Source organism: Acipenser ruthenus, chromosome 1, assembly GCF_902713425.1.
Source record: "Acipenser ruthenus chromosome 1, fAciRut3.2 maternal haplotype, whole genome shotgun sequence".
Classification (NCBI taxonomy): domain Eukaryota; kingdom Metazoa; phylum Chordata; class Actinopteri; order Acipenseriformes; family Acipenseridae; genus Acipenser; species Acipenser ruthenus.
Genome location: NC_081189.1, coordinates 91,333,136 through 91,347,842, shown reverse-complemented (window position 1 = coordinate 91,347,842; position 14,707 = coordinate 91,333,136). Strand labels below are relative to the sequence as shown.

Below are 14,707 nucleotides of genomic sequence, written 5' to 3'. Positions count from 1 at the left end.
AGTTACTGATAGTGCAGGTATTAAATAATGGGAGCTTTAAACAAGAGCAGTAACAGGAATTAATTAGACATTTTTTATTTTATTTATGTTTATCATTGTTTTGTTTGCCATGGGGCAGATTTCTTTTTCAATGATTTACATTAAAGAGGCTCCTGGCAAAATATTCACCTGTTAGATTGTGTGATTGACCAATCAGAGTGCAGCATCTGTGCCTGTCGTTTTATAACTGTGCATAGCAATCACATTTAACATTAATTGCATGAAGGGCCGGACAGTGTGCAAACAGGAATGAGAGAATAACTATATGTGTAAATTGAATCTAAATTAATATTGCAACACATGTATTATGTTAATGGTATGCAACATGTTTTTAGAAAAAGTGCTGAGAGCATCTGAGAACTACTTGGGGATTGCGATCCAGAGGACAAGACTTCCAGAACCACCTTGCAAAAGACTTCCCGGTATTTAGGGCAGGGGCGGTTCTGCTATAAGGCTTGGGGGGGCTTAAGCCATCCCACTTAAGCCCATCGCAAGGATTGTGTAGGTAGCTGGCGTAATCCAGGTGATACTCGTATAATCAACTCGTTTTTGCCTAATCTGCACTGTCACTGCACACAGCTTTGTTGTTAGCAAGAGAGAGACAAGTATTGTTCTCTCTCTGTGGTCATTTGTAACAATTGTGAATGTTCCAACGTCATCACTAGTAACCAACGAGAGAGCACTCCGAATTACACGACAGGTGTCACAGCCTATGCTCACCCCCAGCTAACTTAGGCTAATTCTCACCCCCTGCAAATTTCAGCTTGGGCTAATTCTTATACCCGTCGTGAGAATTAGCCTAAGGGTGAGACTGAACCTGGGCTAAAATTCATCATACTGCCTCTTCCTATCTCCAGCGAGTCCCTCGTGTCTCCCTATATTCCCTCTCGCCCTCTCCATCATCCTCTACTGGCTGACTTGTTCTCTTCCCTTGTCCCCCTGTGGTGGAACTAGCTACTGGTTAACCTCAGGAGTGTTCAATCTTTTACTGCTTTCCGTTGTCTTCTCAAAACCCAATTATTCAATCTTTATTTGTAAATTCCTATGTATTTTCCTTTATTTAAATTTATTTTGTATATATTGTATATATGTGTTTGTTTTTGCATTTTTATTGGCTGTAATGTATATACTTTTATATTTTGTTTAATTTTCTGTAAGTCGCTTTGGATAAAAGTATCTGCTAAACAATTATGTAATAATAAATAAAACTTTGTCCAGAGAGTTACGTCTTCAGAATGTAGATAAATAAATGAACCAGACACAAAGGTAAGAATTCATATACATCAGTTTACTTTGATTTTATCAGGTTCGTGTTCTTGTGCTTTATATATTAATTTACATTTTGTTCAAATAATTAGCTAGTCAGATTTGTAACCAATATGTGTGTAATGCATTTTACCGGTAGATAGCTATTTTTTTTAACGATGTAGGCAAATCATGTAAAGCTATTTCATGTTTTAACTATTTCAACACTGCAGAGCTGTATACAGGTCTAGTAAAATAACATAGCAGTAAACTGATCTCATATACTATGTGTACTGTGTATATCTATGGCTGTTTTCACTTTTTTCCAGTATGGATACTGTTTATTTAATTATCCTAGGGTAGTGTTACTCTTTGGTGCTGAGAGACTGAAATTGCACCTCAAGTTTTTGGCAGTATTAGTGGACATTTACTACAGAAATGTTCTGAAAACTGATTAAGAATGGATGCGATGTATAACAGTTTTACCCAAAGCTTATGAGTATGTTTTATTGTTCTACAAAGCCTTTATTTATTTATTTATTTATTTTTTAACTCCCAACACACAATTCTGTTAGCTGGAAAAGTTAATATGCAATTTTGCACAGTGAAAAATCTTATACAAATTGTAAACAAAACAAATGTGTTTTGTTCACTTAATTTTTGTTTAATTAGGTAATATAATGCATTCACTTGTAAAACAAATGCTGTCTTTTTATTTCTCGATCATACCTTGAGTGGCATAACTTAGCATGTGTTGATTTAAAGTTATTTCTCATATAAAACACTCACAATAACACAGCACAATATACAGGATCAGCTACATTAGCAATGTATGTATTTATATTACTGCTCAGTCATGACAATGACTTGAGAGATCACAACTGCTACACAAGCAAAAATAAGGTTGCTCTGAGTTGTCAGAGCTTATTAACCCCAAAATGTTCTCCTTGGCTCCACTCCCCAGTGCTAAGCCCCCCCCCCCCCCCCCCCCCAGGCATTATTTCTGGAGCTGCCCCTGATGCAAGACAGTAACTGATCAGACCAGGGGTGTCAATCTCCAGTCCTCGAGGGCTTAAGCTCTCAATTAACATAATTGATCTGATTATTTGTTGAATTTGACATATTTTATATTTTTCAAGGTCTTTTACAGTTGATGGTTTTAGAAATGCACTTGATTCAAGGTACAAGACCTATGAAACATTTTGAGGCCTGAAGAGAAGTGTTAAATGTGTCCAGTTAATCAAATAATTAGACCAATTAAGTAACTGAGAGCTTGGGTGGAACGAAAGCCAGAAGACACTGCGGCCCTCCAGGAACTGAGTTTGACACCCCTGGATCAGACTATTTCTGTTACCGTATAGCTAGTTGACTAATATAATCTATATAAGAGTATATTTGCTATAATTGTTTGTTGTTATATCACTCTGCAATAACGAGTGTTATTGAATAAACTGTATAATTGGATATACTGAAATCAATACTTATCATTGTCATTACTGTTCACTATTAGAGCAAATATGATTAATTCCCTACAAGTTTTTTTTTTTTCAACAGGAAGAACATTTCTTAAGAAAAATGAGTTATCTAATTAAAAATCTTTTATTGACACACATCTTTAAAACCTAGTATATTTGTGCTTTTAAACAAAGTTGAAATCAAAGAAAAGTTACTTGGCTACAAAGTATTTTCAAATTGTTTTATTTTAATGAAGATATCATTAAAATTGTGTTGTTTACCATATTTTGCAAGGTTTCCGACAGAGCAGGTCTCTTGGTTCTCATCTCTGAGGGTCTAAACCTGAACTGCCGAGTATAGCAGACCGGGTTAGGTCTATCAAGTTCTGGACCACTTGTTTCACTTTGGATCCCTGGCTATGCACTCTTTCTTTTTTGTTTTGATTAACAAAAAATAAAGTATTTTCTATGTGTTCTCCACAATAATTTATGAAAAAAATAGAAATAAAGCCTTGCTCAGGCCATCACAAACACAGGAAACATTGCATTAGCTAAAACATCATTACATTTGTAAGGGGTTAATCTATCTTTGTTGACAGAGACACAATTACATTATTTGGGATGCTTCACTGTCTAGATCTGTTTTCAGTCTGATGGGGGCCTGAAGGAAGTTTGTTTGTCATACAGTGTGTGTACCCTCTTTGCCTAATGCACGCTTATCATGTTTTGAAAATAGAATTGTAAATTAAGTTAATGGCAAATGTGGTTTTAACATGTGAGTGTTTAGGTAGCATTGAGAACTTGGAATCACAGCTACTTATATTTCTATCACAACAATTCAGCACCAAACATGACTTGCATACTATGGGCTCTATGTACTAATATTACTTACTTGTTTGTAAATACTGGTTATGTTTCCATTGAGATATCGAAGCGAATAGCGTCTTATGCGCATTTGAAATTCAGCAAAAGTAATGCGCATAATCAACCTAAAATTGGGTTTCCATTCAAATCCATTTCTAGCGGACAAACTGGCCGACGTGATGACGTTGTAGGCGGAGCTACAGTTATTCGCATTGAAAACTGAAATATGCTAGAAGAATAGTGCGACAGACCGTTTCCACTCTCTTCCATGATTTTCCTTTACAAATGTATGCGATTTTACTAATACGATAACGGATCACATCTAGTGAATAACCCCAGTTTACTAAACAGCAGTCTACTGTCCATCACTTCCCACTAGTTTATATTCACAAAAAAATAATTATTCTTAAATTATTGTAGCGTGCACTGGGGAAGGCAGCAATAGGGCTGGTAGGTGACGTAATCACACACAAAGACATAAGCCCGATATACGCTACTTGCAAGAGAGCCGACTTCTTTGTACAGCGGTATCGGCGCTATGCTTTAGTGCGAGAGGTCCCGGGTTTGCGCCCGCCCTCCACTGTGTGTGGATTGCCTGCGGGAACCAAGATTGCTACAGTATTCTGGGGTGAAAATCTAACCATAATATTTGATCGGTGTACTTGAATACTGTACTTTTTGTATTGTAAAATTCAGTACGTTAGGCTACCTACAGCTTGATTTGTTTTACCCCATAAGAATCTTAATTAACTTATATTTTGGTTATAGCCTACTATAAGAGTAGCCTACTATTTTCTCATAAATTACAGGAGCATTTTCACCTTTTCTTGTAATTTATGAGAAATGTTAAACATTTAATAAGCACACACTTTTCATATTATGTTTCTTTCTTTTCCCCCCTCTTGTTTTTTTCTCTATTAATAAACGGGGGATACACACCAAGTTAAGCATCTGACTGATTTTTATATACAGTCGTATAAAGGGGGTTTCAAACTTTGTTTTATGTTGGCTAATGTTTGATGTCACTATACATCTAAATTGCATGGATTGCAAAAGAAAAAGGGGGAAAGGCAGAATGCTATACATGGTAAATGTACTAAATTTTCTTTGTAATTAATTACATTACTGAATTTTATTTATATATTTACAATAAAATATTCATTAAAATGTATGAGTTTATCAGAGTCATTTTTAGATTAATAAAATTCATGCCATAAAAGCAAGGAATGTATTTGTACAGCAAAGATTGGTGTTCACGACATGTGACGTATAGATATTAAAATAGGTTACATTATTCTGTTCAAACTGGAGAATTAAAGCCATTGTGCACGTGTTCGAACTGTGCACTTAACTTGACCCGTATATTGCTCCAGAACAGTTCTGCCCAAGATCACCTATACCAACAGAAAAGAAAATCGCTATCGCTCTGTATAAACTGGCTAGCTGTGCAGAATATGCAGTCTCCCAGTTGCACCTCTTACTGTTAGTCACCATTTTTTCCTCCCAGTAAGGAACTTCCTTAGGAGCTGCAGTGTACTTTGGGGGATTTGCTTATTTTATGCGAATAGAATTGTTTCCATTTAAATTTATGCGCATTAAGGCACCTTAATTTGCATTTTCTGAAAATATCGACTTTCCTAAAACCCTAAGGTCTAGGGTTTTTAAAAGTTTGAATAAATGTACACGTTTTTGCGAATTATACCCATTTCCATTGAGCTTGTCGCATATTTTTTTTAATCCGTAAACTTTTAGCGAATAAATCCATTGCAATGGAAACATAGCCACTGTGAATTCTTAGCCTCTGTCCTTCATAGAATTTTTGTGTGCGATGTACTAAACAGCTCTTTTTTTCGTGAACAACCACCATCATAATATCATCGCAAGTTTACGAACAGCATAAATTACTGCTCATTATACAGGAGAGATTAACAGGCGAACTGATAGGAGCAAATAGTAAGAAGAGAGAAAGGACTAATTAGCATCCGATTATGTCGACCGGCTGTGACACAGGCCCCTAGTCCACTATGGTGCGAGTTTCCCCCCTGGGGACCAAGGAGGAAAGCGAGAGTAGAGGGAGGACGGACAGCCACATTGGGCTAAGGAGCGACTGCGTGTGAGAAGGGAAACCAGACGGGAATCTGAGAGACGGGTCTGGAGGAGCTTCGGCTACAGTCTTGTGTGTGTGTGTTTTGATCCCTCCCCTCCCATACCTCTGCCTATCGTGTGCTCTTTTCCCCTCTTTATTATTCTCAATAAATACAGGCTGCTACCCCCGTGTACTACAATCATTGCCTCCATCTGATTTCATAAGGGCGCAGGGATGAAACTAAGTTACGAGAGTGAAAATGACTTTAATACATTGCGGGTAGGTCTTAAAAACACCTGTGAAAAGTCAAGATATGAAAAAAAAGAATGATACATAGAGCCCTATGTGAATAATCAAGTATTCCCATGTTGTGAGCAGTTTAAAAAAACATCATGATTAAAACTGTTTGGCTGTAAGATGTGAATGTACTGTGTTAAGTCCTTGGATAAGGATAAACATCAATTCGTTTTTATTTCTCTAAAAATAATCTAAATTAATTCATGAATTCAGTTCATTATCATTAGATGTACAATGGACATTGCACGCCAAGAAATGCAAAAGTGCTCAATAGTATAATCACTAATGCGCAGCAAAAAAAGTTTCTGATACATACAAAAATAATCTCCATTGTCGATTTTTTCTTAATCTGTAGGTCCCCCTTTAATTTGTATTAAGGGACTTTTCAATTAGATTTTTCAGATATTTGGTCATGTGTTTGAAGGAAAATCTGAATGATTAAGTGAAGTGAACTCATAACACATTAAGGAAGGAATTAGCCAGCATAAAACAAAACCAATGATGCATTACATTTTGATTAGTATGTGCCCTTTCATAAACCTAACAGGGCATCAGAGCCCCAGTGACCTATTAATAAGTAAACAATTATATGAGGGACTGGGAAATTCCAGCAACAATTGCGACTGTTTAAAACATGCTTTCAAAAGTTCTTAACAAATTGCTGCAATTGTTCATCAACTTGGCACAAAAGGAATTCAAACCACAGTTGCATGACAGACCTTAACTCCAGTCTGTGCTGCTTTTACTAGGTGAGACAGCAGAGACTCATTATTAGCAGGTGTTTATGGATGTCATCGGAAATCTCTACTGCAGCTCAGACAAGCAAAACATAAGTGTAAGCACATAAAAACTCCTACATTAGATGATTTAAGATTAATATATGAAAAGTTAAATAATTAAACAGTACAGTTTCTAATTCATTGCAGAAGAGCACTGTGAAAACCAGCCCATTCATACTGTAGGATATAGCACCTAGGCAGTGTGCTGGAGGTGACAGGAGCTTGTTGGTAGTTTTTGTCACTCGCAGCAGAAAACAATGGAGGTGATAATGCACTGTGTACCTGCTAATGGCATATTGTTGAGTAAAATAGAAATACAGCAAAAAATACCACACAAATGGGGCAGGTTCCAAATAAAACTAATATTAAAAACATAAATACAGGTACATATTAAGGTAGCAAATTAGTAATGGCCAGCTGTCATTTCTGTGTATGTTTTCCAATATTTTTTTTATAATTTCTACTTCGTTAAAATGTGTGTTTTATATGGTTGCAACCTGTACAGTAACATCAACAATGTAAATGAAAAAAATGAACTATTTTAAATGAACTTTTATCAGGATTATATCAAATACGAGAGTCAGGTTAAGCAAACAAACGCCCCAGGACAATATGCAGTTATTAATGTTCAGATCCTTTGATGTGTACAACAAATTGCTTCAATCTGGAGACATCCATTAAATCCAACAGGCCAATTTAATAGCTGTTGGACTATAAAACCACAATCAACGTGATCAATGTATTCGCTTTAAAAGATTTTTGTAAGCGTAACCAATGTAATGTTTTGGTTGTTAAGAGTATTTTATAAATGCCCACAGGGTGCTATTTTGCTGACACTGTCTACACAGTGGACACATTAATCAAAGATATTTGCTGATTTAGACAATTAGTGGTTCTATTGCCATGCCCTCCTCCCCTTCTTGTCTTATCAAAGGAAAGAGGTTGTTTACTCAGGGGTAATATTGCTGGAAATGAAGCCAGTGGTAAGAATCTTTAATGTGGCTTGCTAGTTCAATCAGATAATTATATTTCACATGACTATTGTTCCATAAAGCTGTACCCACTCTGGCTAAAAGCCAAAAACAAGATTAGTTAATTGCTATATGATACACACCATACTACATATTCCCAATATTGTTCCATGGTTATTGTTATCAGGCTGTTTTCCATTGTTATTTACTGTTATACTGTACCAGAATGCCTGGCAAGGGCTTAGTCAAGTGAAACCTGAAGGATGTTATTAACAAAAAAAAAACAGTCCTTTTCTATATATCAGTGCAACATACAAGCTCACAAATAGCACTCTTTTTTAAATCCTGCTACCAAAAAAAAGTGTAGGTGAACTATAGACAAATGCAGACAATTCATAGAATCTGATTTTATAAATGTGTTTGTTTTTAATTAATTTAGATGTGTTAGGAACTATTTTTGCAGTATAGATTTTGTATGCCTATCCTGTTTTTCACTGTCAGTTTGTTTGCTTCTGCTTCCGTCATGTTTGTAAGTTTTGAAAGGTAAACATGATTCACCCTGAATTGCATGAACCACTTATTTTTAGAGTAATCTAGGAATAAACACAGATAGGTGGTTGATCCAATCCAGAGAGATTAAAAGCAAATATACTTCAATGTAAATGGCATTCTATTAATACGCCTCCTCTTCTGGTTAAGGTACGCTCACAAAGTAGAGCACCTTAGCAGCTGCTGTAGTATTTTTTAAGTTACATTTTGATGTAACATTAGTTCTGAAAAATATCATCAATGTTTTTTTTACCCAGGAAATCTCAATCTTCGGAACAACCTAAAATCTCCTTAAGCATACCAAACAAGAGACCTGTACCAAATTTAAAAACAGGATGTAAAAATATATATTTTAACATATTCCAATTCCAGCAATGTTCCAGATTTTCTGTAACCCATTTCAATTACATATTGCTTGTAAAATCTGTTCATTAATTCATTTTTTTTTTTTTTTTTTTTAATTATTATTATAAATGTAATTTCAGGACACCCTCCTAAAAACCTCTGTGTATGACTTACAGTGATTTGATCTACACATACCTTGCACATTTGAATAAATATTGGGGATTAAATGCAGTTCAAATAACGAAGATTTACAGTAAGTATACCAGATTACCACAGCACGTGTGGTTGATACATACAACATAATTACTGCTCACAATGTCTCGTTTCCTTTGCCAGGCTCTCGGAAAGCCTGCCCTCTTGCCTCAGCAGTCTTTGGGGATCTTGCTCTTTTGTACAGTGGTTAAGAGGCTTGCTAGGGGAGTAGACTCCCACTGGCACCCTGTAACATTCATTGTTCTTGTTATAATTGTAGATAATATTGTTTCAATCGAACGCACTATGGACAGTTTAAAACCCTTTCAATTTATTCAGAACTCAAGTGGTTAATATTCATTATCTTCTGATGTCACAGGGAATTCATTGGAGCAGCTGAAATGCTGCTGAATAGGGGAGTTTTCTGGCAGTGTCATTGCTTGGGGATCCTGGAAAAGGCTGCAGATGTTAAGAACTCCTATTTTTATTCAGAACTAACAGTGCTTTTTACATCCATACCCTAATTACAGTGTAACCTGAATGAATGTCTTGCTAAATTAAAAAAAAAAAAGAATGGCAGATGATTTTCCTAATGGTTTAATCATGGTTTTATATGGGGTGTAATAAAAATCTGATTAAGCATAATATTATACATAATTTCATTCACAAGTATTATTGAAAACTGATTAGATGTGGTATCACATTGCTAATTTGTAGACAGCTGTTGTATGCTTGTTACAACATGCCTTTTTTGGACCAGCATCTGGCATTAAATGTGCAGCAATACACTACTGTTTTGGTATCTCAAACATTTGTTTTTATTTCCTATGGCACAGCATGTGAGGTGCAGAGAGTTGACAATATGGTAACCTATATGTGAGGCATTTCATAAATGTCACTGAACCATGAATGTATCTCAACTCCACCCTTAGCAAACCACATACTGTTGCATCCACTTCGTACTACTGTCTGAGCAGAGATTGCTGAACGAGTACCAATTACTGACAACTGCAGTGATGTTTCTCAAGTAACAGCTAATCCCTGTCTATTAGGGACTCGGCTAAAACAATATATGCATGAGAAACATTTTAAAATCCAGACAGCTGGCAGCAGGTATACAGTTTGTCACACAACAGAACATGGTATACAGTCTAGATTTTAGAAAGGGAACTGTACCCTTGAGGACCATAACATAAAGCTCCTTGTTGGAATGAAGGACTCAAACTGTGGAATTGTGTAACAGTATGTTTGTTCTCGTCTATTCCCTTGTGTATAAATTGTACGGCACAGTGAAAATAATTTGGTCGAAATCAGATACTGCTTTTATATTGATAGTATTCACAGAAGCTTATCTGGAACATTAAGTCATTATTATGAGATGCAGAAAGCAGAAAGCAGAAAGCAGAAAGCAGAAAGGGCAGGCACATCACACAGAACATAACTGTTTTGTTTTCCCCCCCAATGTATAGTACTGTATACCAGTGTTGGCAATTGTTTCAACATGTTCTTAAATTCATACATAAACTAAAAATTCTCTTTCATATAAACATAAAAAGTGCTACATAGTTCAAAATGAAACTATCTGGTTTTCCTTTTTATCTATGGTCATGAAAAAAAATTGATTGAAACAAAGTTTAAATATTTATGAAAGATAACCTTTTTCTGAGAATTTGCATATCAGATGTGTTCTTAAACATTTCATGTGATACATCGATACATGTCCGAGTCATCTGTGACATAGACTGCATATCAGTCCTAGAAAGCATCCATTTCTAATACAAAATATAATTTTTTGCTGGATTCCTTGTCTATAAATTTTAAAGCTAGAATATTGCAGTACTGTAGTCTTAATCTGTGATTTTGTAAAGAGAAACATAGATATTTATTTGTAACATGCACTCTTAGTTCGACAGTGAGTAGTTCAAACAGACTTCTTTTTATTTGCAGTCAGTGTAGATGAAAGAGGGGAGACATGCATGTCATACCTTATGCCTGGGCTTCTGAACACAGATTTCCATAAAGTTTAAAAACAGATTCCGGTGTTTTTCCTTTAAAATCCCCAGTGCCAGCTGATTCATAGCGTATTATTCTTCTGCGTTAGGAGCCTGAAATAAAAGCAATTCTAAGAATTACCTATTTGCTTGTTACAAGCCACTGCAATGACAAAACATTATTCCACAGTATAATTCTACAATAACATCTGGCAACAATACAAGATGTATACATACCCCCATTGGCAGAGCTTGATCTTGTGCATGCCTCTAACATAAGGGAGGAGGACATCCTAGAATGTTCAAATATTCTAACTGTTGTATCAAATGATGGTTCATTAAATCCTAATCTCTAAGCACTGTTACTGAAGTGAAGGAGCCCTTGCCCAAGGAAATTCATGTTCAACCCTTATGACACTGTTTCTATAAAAGCTATAAATATATATAAATGTACAAAAAAACCCCCAAAAAAACCACTTGTGGTTACTGATTATACAGTCAAATTAAGATGCATTGGTGACTTGTAAGGATCGTTTGAAATAATTCCAGAGCATGGCTACATAAATAAACATCAAGAGTCAACATGGATGAAAGATAATTTACAATAAACTGCAGTTATTCTACAGTACAGTGCCTCTCATTTTGATGTCAAACATGCAATTGATTTTGACTATGTAAAACTTTAAAATAAATATGTGAGGTGTGTAAAAAAACCTGACCTCCCTCAGAAAACCCCAATGCAATCATTGGTAACAGGGGCAGCTACAGCGGAAAACAATTTGAAGAAAAGTATCACAGTGCTGATATTACCATAGTTTGACATTCCAATACACAACTACTGTATATATGTTATCAAGGCCACTATATATACACTATGTATGCATATCTTAGCTGTCTTCTACCCTGTTTTGCAAAACACTATTTCTAGACAAAACATAGTTTTGCAGAAATTAGCTCAGCTAGTCTAAATTAATAAAAGAGAAATGTTTTATTTTAGACAATACTGTATAAGTAACTTGTAAAGCTGGCCTCTAGTATTATGATAGGGTCCCAATTAGATTTTTTTTTTTTTTGTATGAGAGTCTCCACCACTATTACATTGAACCGTATGATAGCAACTATGCATCATGTGTATTCCTATTAAATGGTTATTTTTCTTGAAGCCGTATTAAAAAAAAATATATTATTTGGTGTAGAAGACACCTACCGTTACTTAGGATTCATATTTTCCACTTCAATTTTTATAACACAGATGCCAATTTGACATAGGTTACTTAATAAGGCAGCACCTAGTAGCCATCAGTTCTTAACTAACTGAGGCCAATCTGGTCTTTCTCATTCAGTTTTTTTTTTATTATTTTATATTATTAAATTAAATTTACCTAAAGCATTTGTCAACCTAAGTTGCACTAACCTTAAGTTCATTAACTTCAAAATCACCTACCAAAATATTGTAGCAAGCACGGGAATCAAGGAGACACACACACACCAAGGCCTTCAGGTACAATGTGGTTTATTAGGCAACTAAAAGAGGTTAGCACCATCCACACAGCCAGCCCTTCCCCACCCCAGAGCACTACTCTGCCATTCACACAACAAGAAAAACAACACAGGAAGGGTTCAACAATTGCAGGTTTGTACCACATATCAATAAATGCACTTTATAATAATCAGTAACAGACCACACAACAATAATCAACATTCCCCCCACAATATTCCCACTCCCAGTGTCCTCTGCTGCTAATTAGCATGTAGTGAAGGTCAGTTGATGTAAATTAACTTGCCTACAGCAGCTAAACAATCCCACCCTCCCCGCTAAATTAGACATCATAACGCATTAAGCTTCAGAACTGAACCAGAAAAATTATTTAAGATGTCCTGTTTTCACCATGGACTCAGAACTAAATGACCTTGTGTGACTGCCACTGGTTTGTAAATGCTGCAATTGTATGTATTCCTTTTGAGTAACTAACAGGGACATACCTGGAAGAAAAAGCAATGTGTTCCGTGTTAGGTGAGCCTACCAGCTTCATGAATATGTGGAGAATGTGAGCTGGGGTTGGCCAGCTAACAGGCTGGTAGGCATGCCTCAGCAGAGCACCTTGCTTTAAAATGGACCAGCTGACACACACGTCTAAAGCAAAGAACAGGGTCCCTTTGTCTTGGACAGAGAAAAGGAAAAGGAAAAGCCACAGGTCTTATAAAAGTCGGAGCAAAAAAACAATGGACACTTTTTGCGAGGAGTGTGGTTTCATGAAACTAGCTTGTGTATTGTACAGTGAGACCGCGCGTCAGCATAGCTAGTCAAAAAGGGGAGGGCCTTTCCTTTTTAGGGGACACAAGTAGTTTGTTTTTTTAACAGTGTTTCTTTTGTATTTTCTCCTCTGTATTGTTTGTTCTTATACTTTATTGCCTAATTCCCTGGATGTTTACCATTGTTGGTATTCACCCAGATTCTCTGAAGAAACACCACCACTGGTAGCTCAATGGTGGCACATGTTACTGCAGTGTATAGTACAAATCAAAGGAAGTTATGATCTCCAATACAAAAGGGATATGGCCTTGGAGAGACCAGTGACAAGCAACAGCCCTTTAAATCGTTGATGGGAAAAGTGAAGCCTTGTGCATCATTGCTTCACCAAAAGCTTCACTGATCCGAATCACATGTAGCGCATCCTGCTCTTTAGTACCACCTAATGGTAGATCTGCGACAAGGCATTACTGAAAATGTAATGGAACTATCAATAATAAAGTTGCATTATGGACAACACATTTTTATTTACAGAGACGGCAATAAACCCTTAATATATTTGACATACATTATTGATCAATTATTAATGTTGTCGGTTAAACTGATAACGAATCACGATATAGATTTTCAGTTCGTTGGAATATTTCAGTGTAACAATGTCACATAATAAATTGAAAATGCAGAATTCATGTAATTCCCCTTGGAATCACCTGAAGCCTCAGTTTGAATTTCTGGCTTACTTTAAAATGTTCTGTATAAAAATATTGCAAACACTGTTCTTTTCGGCTTGCCTGAAACAGAGCACTGTGGGCACTGTGCTAGAAATTGGACAGGGTAGGTAAAATCATTACGTTTCATTTCTGTCAAAGTCTGAAGTGTCAAAGAATTCCTAAAAGCTACACTCACAGGTCACATGTAATGGTTCAGCTGAATCAAATTAACCTTTGCTTCGTGACACTGTTTGCCTCATTTGGTTCATGTAGGGTCAAACCAGCTGAAGCTTCATTCCCATTACTACCGTTAATGTAAACCCGTTTTGTTTTCTTTGGTTGATTTTGCCAAACAAATCCTCTTTGTTTTCACTTATATGTGCCGTGTGTGTTATTTAAACCCAGCTTTCACACGTTAAATAAACTGGTTTTCTCTCTGATTCAATCTAAATTCTGTGTGCCTTAGCCAAGCAGAATAAATGTTGGTATTCAAACAAAAATTCAAAGTGCTCTCCAATTGCCTGATAACAATAAAACAGAACTTCTAGGGTGTGACATTTTACCTTTATATAAAAACTCATTCCATCAAGCGTAGTTGAACCCACATGAGGTAACACAGGTCTTTTATGAAAATAAATTGTGTTTTTTATTGCGTTTTAATTATTCAATGAGACCTGTCTAATCCTGCCCCTCTATATACCAGCATTTTGTATCTGCATAATTTTGGGAGTGTTCAAATAGTAATCAACTGAATCTGTTTTTTGATGCACTATGACAGTGCTTAAGCTTTACATAAGTGTCGACATTAGCCTGGAATGGACGTTTACAAGTATTCCCCCCCCCCACCTCTCGATTAGCCTTTTCACACTGAATGTTCTTCTTCGCACACAGACCTGAATCTGTCTGAAATATCTGATTTAGGTACTGGTATCTA

The 14,707-nt window shown here is 36.1% G+C and overlaps 1 protein-coding gene across 5 annotated transcripts in view; it reads right to left on the bottom strand.

Moving 5' to 3' along the window:
- Positions 1-14,707, bottom strand: part of LOC117421529 (leucine-rich repeat and immunoglobulin-like domain-containing nogo receptor-interacting protein 2) — a 508,422-nt gene that overhangs the window by 316,483 nt on the left and 177,232 nt on the right. For all 5 annotated transcript variants that reach the window (XM_059032091.1, XM_059032089.1, XM_059032109.1 and 2 more), the window contains exon 3: positions 10,807-10,926. The gene's annotated coding sequence lies outside the window, so the exon portion shown is untranslated. The remainder of the gene's footprint in view (positions 1-10,806; positions 10,927-14,707) is intronic.